This window comes from Rhyacophila brunnea, unplaced genomic scaffold (genome assembly GCF_057557595.1).
Source record: "Rhyacophila brunnea isolate RB1 unplaced genomic scaffold, BYU_Rbru_1.0 scaffold_9, whole genome shotgun sequence".
NCBI lineage: Eukaryota > Metazoa > Arthropoda > Insecta > Trichoptera > Rhyacophilidae > Rhyacophila > Rhyacophila brunnea.
Window position 1 is genome coordinate 35,307,289 of NW_028233361.1, and position 11,740 is coordinate 35,319,028.

The window sequence follows — 11,740 nt, forward strand, 5'->3', positions numbered from 1 at the left end:
TCATATTATTTTTTTTCATTACCGTTGTATGTTTTTAATTGCTTGTACATATTATTATTTAAGTATACATTTAAATAACTCAAGAGTACATCTGACTACCAACCGACTATTAAACATGGTTATTGTTATTATAATCATGTCACGTCACATCACGTCAGAGTCACGAACATTTTACTTGTCTTTTTGTGATGGTTACAAATTTCAAGTAGGTATATATTATGTACCTACCTAAGTATTAGGTTTTTAGCTTTGATTAGATACTTATTAAAAATATTTACACGATCAAAAAATCTTGTGAAATCAACTCAACAATAGGTATCCTCGTAGAACGTAGTTCAATGCGTATGGCATTGGCTTCTCATTTCAGGGATTCCGGGTTTTGTTCTCAGTGCGGCTCAGGCTACAATATATATCTAATAATATTATGTGATTTTGGGTGTTTTGTGATTGCTTCACTGCTTCTGTTACACTACTGTCACGGAACATATTATCACAATTCTAGAAGTTTAGCATCAACGGTTGAAGTCATAACCAAACACTCAAAGATAGAATAAAATAATATTCGGTAAATTAATACTATATAGTGATGTCTCATGGGACAAGCAGGGCATGTGTTGCTTGGGAATGGCACATTTTAAGGAATAACTAAAGTATAGGTAATACCCACTAATTTTCAGTGAATATTTCATGGAAATGAAATTATCTTAGCCTGCTGCGTTCAGTAAACGTGAAATTTAATATAAGCCAGTGAATTAAACATGAATTTGTCTGATTGGTGACAGAAAGAATGTTAGATTTCGATCATGTTCGAGACTAAAATGGTAGGCGGCAATGACATTAATATGGACGAATCATGTGGAAAAGAAAACGACACTCACTTTATTGTCGGGTCTGCCGATTGGCATAATCTGTTCTAACGCCATTACAATAAAGGTGATATTGCTATAAATTCCTGATGCTTTTTGTTGGGTCTGCCGAATGGTTCTGTTCGAACGGGTTCGCTCAAATGAACATTGACATTAGAAACACTGCTCTAACGCCATTACAATAAAGGTCATATTGCTATAAATTCCCGATGCGTGATATCGCATAATGGAAATTGCGTGACGTCTACCTATACATGCGAATGCACGAATTTACTTGCTGGCTACTGTATTGAGTGCGTCGTCCATTAATAATGTCATTAGTAGGCGGCGACATTATGAGTCTAGGTATTTTAATGTCAGTATATTATCTAGGGTCTATGCCTAGGGAGTAGGGATGTCACTGAATACATTAGTACATATCTCTATTATTTTATGCGAGTTTCGCCGTATTATTAATAAAATAATAAGTACCATAACTTTCAGGCGTCCAGTTCGGACTATAAATAGTGAGTAGGCGCCTTCCGGATTCGCTAGCCTATCACCGAGCAAAACCGCCCTCGCCCACTAAAATCCGCCCTAAAGCTCGATAGAATGGCGGTAGGCGGAACGTTCCGCTCCGCTCCGGAACCGGTAACCGATAGAACCCGATTCAGGGATGATTTATAACCATGCTAGGAACAGCCAGTTTATCACAGGTGCCATAAATATTTATTATTGAGGTAGGTAATATGATAAAGTAATACATTAACTACATTTTAAAGCACTGTTATCAAATAAGTGCTTTAATTAAAATAATTCATCATACTTTTACACAGCATAATTTATTTTATTTTTATAACAAAATTTATTTGGTACACAATCATAAATATAAATAAAATTATAATTAGGTGCCTATTTAACCCATTTAAAAGTGGACATGCCTTATTTTTATAGATAACTGCGTGAATAAAAAGAATATAGTCAATAAATTCTTATGATTCCACACAATAAAACGACAGGTATCCCTAACAGATTTAATAGATACCTACCTATTTGTGTTTTTTATACTTATAGATTGCAGGTAATTAATTCGAGTGTTTCCTAGCCGTGTGTTGTATTGTAGTTTTATGAGATATCAATCGCCGGATATTGGAAGTATTGAGTTCCGTTTCCGTTTGATAATAAATTCAACAGCATTTACATATTATATTAAAATTTATAATATCAATAATAGGTTTGTGGAAACGGTATTTATTATATTATTATGAACAAGAACACTTACTTACAAACGAATGTCTACTAAGTTGTGAGCATAAATTCGATTGTTCGTTGACGTGGATAAATTAACGAAAATGTGAGTTTATAAGCTAAGTAAATATTTTAAGGACATTTCTGTATACTGTGGATTCCAGACCATTAGACCGAAACAGAACATTGACAGGTGATGAGAATAGACAAACGAATATTTAGTTTATCGAGAGGCGAACATAGATAATAATTAAAGTGTCTAGAACGTTTAATTATTGTGGCGCAGAAAAAGTTATCGATGAATGTATGTTTATTATATTACGGAATTAAGAATCATTTCCAATAATAAAACTATTCAATTAAAATATTATACTAGACTTGACTTTACAATACCTACGTTAAACCTAAACATTATTAAAGGATATTCTGTTTCTCTTGAATTTCATTGTAGATATATGAAATCATTAAACATGACGTTTTCGCTGGTAGTTTATTGTGAATTTACTTGTTTCAAAATATAAACTTTCAATACAAATTTTACTTGTCAATGTTTAGGTTGGTTCATAATATGATACAAGGAGCCAGCGTACAGGACATGCCTACTTAAAAGTATATTATTTTACATTATCTTGTTTCGCCTACAGATCTCACAGTTAGTTTAAGTTTAAGCCTTGAACTTTGAAAAATGTATACTTCATATTAATATTGTTTCCTTTTTATTGTAGCTATGGCACTATTTTTATAGCAGGCACCTATTGCAGTTTTCAAATCCTTATTAGATTCTAATTAGAACAATAGAAATAGTGTTATTTCAATAGGAGCATAGTAAACACCTAGCATTATAAAAATATAATACCTATACTGAGGCACGAATATATACGAGTGAATCGTCATTTATAAAATTGGAACACAAAACACACAGATAAGAAAGTAGCTGGGTGATTAATTAAAATTTCTTTAACATTATCTCAAAACAATTCGTCTTACATAACGTAGTTTGATAAAAACAAGGTAACAAGATAAGAAAATAATATTAAACCTTAAAGACAAAAATATACTTAATAAAATTATTAAATTACAAGTACCTTCCAAACTCTCCTCCGAAGTTTAACCAACGTCAGTTTCAGATGAATTATTTATCTCTTTGTGAGAAACAGTCGATAAATAATAACAAAAACTACGATCAATTCGATTCACCTTCACTGTGTTCTGATCTGCCCGTCACAACATCGAATGCCGCGATGAACAGAAAAATGCACTTTCGGCGGACAAACAAAAAAACAATAACAGAGTTCTAGTAACAAACGTCCGCAGGTCGAACAGAAATATCGACATTTTGCTTCAATTTCACAGCAAAATACGATTCACAGACGCTCGGATAAGTTGACATCTTGTCGAATTACATCGTGTGTCGACGTCATCAGAACGTGATGCACAATTTTTTTTTATATATTTTTTTATCTTGTTGACACTGAAACTTTAATATTTCGCGATGTTTAACACAGGTATTTGAATTGTAGGCAGTTATGCTTGTTACCTCCGCGCTCGACGCTTCAAAGCAAACTGTCAGAGTTTTGCCGGTCTGCGTCCGGCGGTCTGTCTCGACGGTAGGTATACGATGCCAGACGGGTGGGGAGGGGGGCACCTCACTGAATACAGGGGAGAAAAGTGTACAACTAGCGGTCGTAAAAGATTGCATTAAAAATCCATATAACAAAATAATACGGTAAATTATGAGCGGTTTTATGTCTCAATATGAGGAAAAAATCTTTTCTAGGGCACGTATCGTCGGCGTTGATTTCGAAACAGAAAAATTAAGCACCATTTATCTCTGTATTTGATAATTATTTTTATTCATATTTAGTGCCAACATACTATAATTAATATCTTATACTATTCACATGTAGAATTACATGGAATACCCAATTGCAGATCACGATTTTCTTAGGGCCAAGACAAAATAAATAACGCTGCAAATCGACGTAGGATGCGGTGCCACAACGGAGACATTGCTTCCAATTGGAATCAAGCAAGAATCACCCATAGTTTCCGACTTTGCTGTAAATTGAAGCGCGTTACTAGCGACTAGCACTTATCTTGGACTTACGTGAAACAAAATACTGACTGATTTTGCAGACTTCATTTTCAACTAAAAACAATTTAAAGTCTGGTTTGGATATAACAATGAATCGTATTTGGCGCCTAAGTGAAAATTTCAATTGGCTGCTCGAAAGACACAAATATAAAAGGGCTCGTCACTATAGACAAAAAATATCCCAAAAATCGCCGTAGATGACGTAGGTATCTATGTACTATGCTTGCAGAAATACCTACTATAATTTTCTCGACTTTTCTTAAAATTGTGTGAAAAAATATGGCAAGGGTAGGAGTGAAATTATGAATAATGATTTAAAAAAAAATTATAGATTCGAGAATAAATTCACTTGATAATAATATTGTATCGATAAACTAAATCGTATCCAAGCAATAATATTACTAACATTTTTTTAAAACAAAAATTACACAATTATAATAATTGTATACGAATGTGAACACTTTAATGAATGAGAAATAATAGTTCGAAGATACATTGTAATTTCATAATTTTATGACGCTAAACGTAATATGTATAGGTGTTCAATATTGGCCGAATTCATTTTAATAAAACTTCTACAATAATATGAATTGTTAACATAGTATTATTGTAAGTAAATGTAAGTATTGTCCACATTGGCAACAAGTTTTTTTTTTTTTTTTAGAATTATTAATAACCATGTCCTTGCTTTTTCGTACAAGGTGGTTGTTAGTAATTTTGAACAATCACAAACACCCAGGCTTTGAGAAAAACACATAAATGTTTTTGTCATGACCGGGAATCGAACCCAGGAACTCTCGGGTGGAAGGCGAGCGCCTTACCAACTGCACCACGAGAGCCGCCTGGCAACCTCATTAAATTTCGATTAAAATAATTTACGGTCATATAAATTATGATAATTAGTGTTATAGGTACCTATCAATTAAATTAAAACACACGATGTTTTTCCACTTAGAATTGACAGTCAGATATGGTGGGTATTTCATTAAATAAGTAAGGTAAGTAAGGGTAAGTCATTTTGCCAAGAAAAGTTAGATATTTTGAACTAACTGGAATTCAATCAGAAAATTATTGTCAATTTTATTCTTCGCGAAAAAATAAATGTTTCGTGTCACTATAGGTAGTTTGGATTGAAAATCTACTACTATATTATTATAGTGTGATTTATTTCAAAATAATCGTTACCCAGATATTGTGATTATGGTTTTGGTAAAACAAATGTAATATCGGTTAATTCATTATGGATGTTCTGTAATAAAATTTATTAATAATAAAAATGATGCCTAGGTAAATCGGTAGTATAAAGAAATTAATAAGCATTTTAATATTGTTTATAAACATCACAATGAACAATTACAAAAAAATTGTGTCTACATAGTTGTGCTCCCCACGGTGCGGGTGTCTGGCAGGGTGTCTGATGGCCGGGGGGCCAGGGGGGCGTTATCGCGTCAGGCCAGACGGCGCGAGCCCCCCAGATCCCCGCCCCCCGCCGGCTCACTCGACGCAGACGGCAGACTGTTCCATGCTCTGACGATAGCGGGCCCGTTATCGGATTTTTAATTCGGACCGGAGACAATCTATATGGCCACACTACACCCGAAGATCCGATCTTGTTTATGGAAAATCGCGAAAATATTCCCCATTCAAGCATAATCACCTTATTACATAGGAAGATTCGATTCGAGTATCGCAAAGACGGCAAAGCAAAATGACAAGTGTATATTGATAACAATAATCTGTTTATTGTACCTACATACTAATGTGAAAGTATAATTTTCCCAGTAAACGACTCTGCTCATAGAAATTTAGGTTTACTAGGATTCGGTCATGAACATTCATGAACAGACGAACGCAGAAAAATGCATGTGGTTGAAAAATTAATTCTACCTACATAGGGATAATTGTCATTAATTTAATTTCTACGATAATCGCATCTATTTTAAACACAAGACTGATTTCGGTCGCTACGCCAGCTATCTAGGGTAGGTTTGTATCGAAGTATTAGCATTATACCTAATAATTAGCCGTCTAAACAGTCAAAACTGTCTATCTCGCTTTAAAATTTAGCATAGACGAGAGAGGTGCTGTTAAAACATAGCACTTATTGTAACAATTACAACTAACTTATTGTAATTGTTACAATAAGTGCTAATATTTCGATATCAATACGAATTACAATAAGTGCTATACCTACCCTAGATGGCTTCCATAGCGGCCGAAACGAGTCGTGTGTATAGAATAGATGCGCATGTCTGTATAATTGTCATTGTTGTCGTATTCTGCTAACGACGTCTGTAGTAGTTTTCCAATAAATGCTTTTGTAAAAATATAGAATGCAGGTTTTCATCAAATCTTTTTGACTTATTTTGCAAGTGTCCACTTAAAAATCGTGATATTTTTGTGAGGGCATATTACATACCTACATAATAATATCATATCAATGCACGTGCCTCATTTGAATGTAGTAATACAAGAAAGAGTGTAATTTCTTTCTGATTAGAATCTTATATGTATCTAGCCAGAACATATTATTGATTTCAGCGATAATATAATGTATTCGCACACCATTTACATAAAAACGTAAGGTAATATAATTATTCGAAGGATTATTTTCTTGATAGGTACCTTACCTACCTACCTAGCAATATTCCCTGTACGGTGTGCACGTGCATACGTACCGAAATGTGTCCGCACACATGTTTTCATCCTCCGCACAGTCCTCACACAAAAATATTGTAAAAGAAAGTTTCCTTTGTCAGATTTTAGTTTTCGTCGAATGTACGAAACCATCACATACACAATTTTCGACTCATTTTTGAGTAAATCAAAATTTGTTAGTGTTAATGAAAAGTTGTATGTGTGTGTTTGTGGGGGGGTGTAAATTTTACCGCGCCGGGTGACACCAACCCTAGTTACGTCACTGCTCAGATGTGTTGATGATCCGCACACACAATAGAAAATTTAGAGGGAAAGTTGGCAACCTAGATATATTTTTGTTATATACGAGTACCAAAACCTGTACGTATCTATGTATGGTGAATATTTTTTTCTAATACATAGTTCTTTTTTCTATGTCGCATACCAATCTAATTATAATGATGTTAACTAGTGGCCAAATGGATTAAAATGGCCCAACGCGTCTTTAAACTAAGAAGCCGTCTATAAAAGAGTATAATATTTTTTTTTCTTAAATTTACTAAGTAACTCTTTCGCGACGCTACTAACAAAGTCAATATATTTTAGATTTCTTCTTCCACGGCGCTACATCCCGGGGTGGGATTTGGCCTCCTCCACTCACTCCGGTCTCTCGCCACACTTCTCCAGTTACCGGGTCTTCCTATATGAAGCCAGTCCACTTCTACGGCGTCAGCCCATCTCCTTCTTGGACGGCCTCTGGGTCTCTTCCGTTAAGGTTGCCACTTTGTCATGATCCTTGGCGCTTTAACTTCAGGCATTCTCTCCACATGTCCCGCCCATCGTAGTCTTTGGGACTTACAGTATTTTATGAATTTTAGATTTGACCGTAATAAATGTTTAAAAAAAACTTGTATTAGTTAACTATGCATATTCCACTGAGGCCACATAACTCATAATATTGGATTGTATACAAAGAATATTTTATGCCACTTGAGTAGGTTATTCCAAGTACGTATTGTGTAAAATTATGGAATAAAAATAATAAAAAACAAGATCTCACGAAGTATCGTCTTAGATCTTTGAGTCGAGTTATTTTGCAGTGAACCATCCGGTGTAATATGGTAAATACCCAAATACATGAACACACGGCCGTGCGCGAAATTACGTCCGCTATATTATAAAATATTGTACTGCCTTGACACCTTGACGTATTCCGAAACGGGGTTCACTGGTGGAATGAGTGGGAAATGACTTCAGATTTTTAATATAAGTTTTAATAGACTAAACAAATTATATTGTTCTAAAATCTAAATATAAGATAGGTACTTAATTGAGTCTGTCAAAAGCATTTAAGTTACTAGACTCGATGGCTTTTTTTGCAATACCCAATTAATCTATTTTCTTAGAGCGGAATGCAGAAACATTTGTCATAACCAAAATTTCCTTAGCAGAAAACACTATACAGAAACATCCTTAGTTAAGATCATTTCTATTGAAAATAATACCATATTATTTAAAAATTGTTTTCCTATAGTTTAGGTAAATTATTATATAATTGTTAAACGATGACAAAAATATGACAACTGCATTTTATAAATGCAATAACTATAAATACATATTAATATTTAATTATAATACTCTTATGTTTCCGTTATAAGTCAATATACGTGATTCCACAGGCACCACAAGATATTTTTTTAACATGGTAACACTAGCGTCAAGTGTCATTCTATCATACTGGCGTATAAAAGTAAAATAATATTCTGCAAGTACCTACATGCCAAACGAATTAACACTATCCATATCCATATTGAGATACATTGTTAAATGAATTTGAGTGTATGGACTGTTTTATAGACATGCGAATTTATTTTGACAGCAGCTGTCAGTGGTAAATGGTAATACAGAAGGGGGCGTGTTCATAACAAAAGTAGTCTATGGTTAAGGATTCCTTAACTCTATACTCAGGATTGTCTATAGTTAAGTCATGATTTTCGGCGACTTATCCTTAGGATCGAAATCTTAGATTGTGCATGCCGCTCTTAGGTTACAACCATTTTTTTTATTATTATTTAGAAGTAGGGCCCCACGATGGCCGAGCGGCTAACGCGTCTGCTTATAATATCGTGGGTCCCAGATTCGAATCCTGGGTCTGGCAAATATAATAAAGGTATTGTTTTCAATGTGTGTTTGGAGTCAGAGTATGGATCTGATCTAATAGGTTGAGTTAGTGGCTAATATCCATTTCACATAAAAACCAGATAAATCTTCCACTCCGTAGAGGCCCATATAATCCTCTTAGGATTGAAAAAAATATATTTATAGAAGTACCTACCTACATTATATCTTGGCTAAGGACGTCATAACGGTAACACGCCCCCTACAGCCTACATAGTCCGCAACACTGCATACAGCGCTTTAAAATCATAGCCAAGATGTCATGGTTCTAGTATTATAGGTACCTAGGTATATTCTATATTGCCTATATCTGAGCCGCCCTGGGAAGAGATCAGGGTCGCAAAGAGACTGAATGTGACCGACTGGATCTATGATCGGTATATAGATTCCTGGAGGATGGTTGTGCAGTTGTCCAATTACCTGAATGATCTGTAGCGCCAGGTTAGTGAACTATCTAACTTTTACCTTTAAGTTATAAGTGATTTGAGTATTTTTTTTACAACCCAAGTTTCGCCTTTTGGCATTTTCAGGCATTACCTATGCGTTCTCACCAATGGCAAATAAATATACACGGAAAACGAATACAGGTAGGTACCTAATTCTCTTTTTTATATAGCAATTTAATACAATAAAAGAAGGTCAACACTTTATTACGTAGATCAGCAAAGGTCACGCATAAAAACATTTTGTAAGTGTTTATAAAAACCCACATAAATAAATACCATAATATACCTACTAATAAATACATTCAGAAGGGGGTGGACACTAAGGATCCTAAATTATAATCATTCTGACTATTAGACCACGTGCATTCGATAGCCATTTGTGGATGCGACATGTCGCAATATCTCGTAGCTAAGCATCCGTAGTTATAGCTACAAGCCATCGCTAGACTCAAAGTGCGGAGAGTTTGGATATTAGGAAAGTAGGTACCTACCTGGAAAAGTGCAGAGAGGAGATCCGTAGTGCAGTGTGAAGCTATACTTAATAGGCAGGGTAAATTCGTTAAGGGTACAGTAAGTTGCACATTCTAGATTCTCGCCCCTTAAAAAAAATAAGTAAAAAAAATATTATTATTGATAAATTTTTGATATGGATCATTCCCTCTATACCATTTTCCGGTGTGCCCGCCTGTATCCACGCAAATATGTCACATAATAAATGACAAAATATTGTCAGAATGTCCGCTATTTGATTGACAAATTAATTAATGTTATAGATAATATTATGATCGTAACTATAAACATAACACTAGATACGCATTTATGAGTAAATAAATTAGCAGTGGTACCTACTATTTATTATTAACAGAACGAATTTCTTTCAGGAAACCACTTCGGAAACCGTTAGCTACTAGGAAGGCATCATAAGATTAGACTCAGATTAGAGCCTACATCGAAAATAAGAAGAATATAATGATTATTATATTACCTCGGTACCTACCAAGATACTTATTTTTAACTATGACTACTACCATCCCGAATTCGGAAATAATGGGAACTGAAATACCTAACGGGTACGGAAAAGCAGGCAACCGATTTCGAGTAAGGAAGAATACGGGATAAATTTAAACACGTGTCAAGAATACGTCATACGTCAAATACTGACAACTGCTTTCGGTTTATGCACTGACGCTCATTTAATATTGGTGTATTACACGCACTATTGCACGTCTATAATGCGCTCTAAGACACTCACACATTCAAAGCACTGCGTCAAAATGTACTGTACCTATTGGTATATAGCAGTGGCGAAGGTTGGAGGACGGGATAAATTTAAACACGTGTCAAGAATATGTCATACGTCAAATACTGACAACTGCTCTCGGTTTATGCATTGACGCTCATTTAATATTGGTGTATTACACGCACTATTGCACGTCTATAATGCGTGGTTCATTTTCGTATGACACTCACACATTCAAAGCCCTGGGTCAAAATTTACTGTACCTATTGGTATATAGCAGTGGCGAAGGTTGAAGGTAGGCTGTTAAGATCCGCCATAAATAATAGTGCACACTACATTTTATCAGTCATACGTATTTGTTTTCATTTAAATAAGATTACAATTTAGAGATGGTGCTGGTTAAATTTAAAAATTCAATTAAACCCTACGCAAGCTAAGCCATAATGCCATAATAGATAATAGTCAAAAAATACTCGTCCATCTATAAAATATCTAAAAGTATGCAATTAAATCAAACATAACGTTGAATATTTTTTAGATAGAATAATATTTTTTATCTATTATAGTTTGGTTTAGGCAGGGCTTAATGAATTAAAAAAAAAACCAACAATATGTGTAATATGTAGGCACTTATTCTTAATCCAACGAAAACAAATAAGTATGAATGAAAAAGTGTGCACAATTTTGTTGTAGGTAGGTACCTACCTATCGCCCAAAATATACTAAAACTATTATGGTTTGGTTTAGGCAGAGTTTGATCGATTTTTAAAATCTAACCAATACCATCTGTAAATTGTAGTCTTAGTTCAATAAAAACAAATACGTATGACTAACAAAGTTTAATGTGTACTATTTTTATGGCGCATCTTAATAGCCTACCTCCACCCTTCGCTACTGCCACTACTGGTATATAATATAGGGGTCTAGGACGATTTGGCACCGGACAACTGGACGCCACGCAATTCTAAAATAAATATACGTTAGCTACATAATATAGGTACTTTAGGTACTTAAGGTAATAAGGTAATAATATTTAATATTATTATTTATA

General features: G+C 34.4%; 1 protein-coding gene across 1 annotated transcript in view; it reads right to left on the reverse strand.

The window, feature by feature from the left end:
- Positions 1–3,658, reverse strand: part of LOC147063552 (uncharacterized) — a 105,898-nt gene extending 102,240 nt beyond the window's left edge. Inside the window, exon 1 of the mRNA XM_085959569.1 lies at positions 3,179–3,658. The gene's annotated coding sequence lies outside the window, so the exon portion shown is untranslated. The remainder of the gene's footprint in view (positions 1–3,178) is intronic.
- Between the last annotated feature and the right edge of the window lie 8,082 nt (positions 3,659–11,740).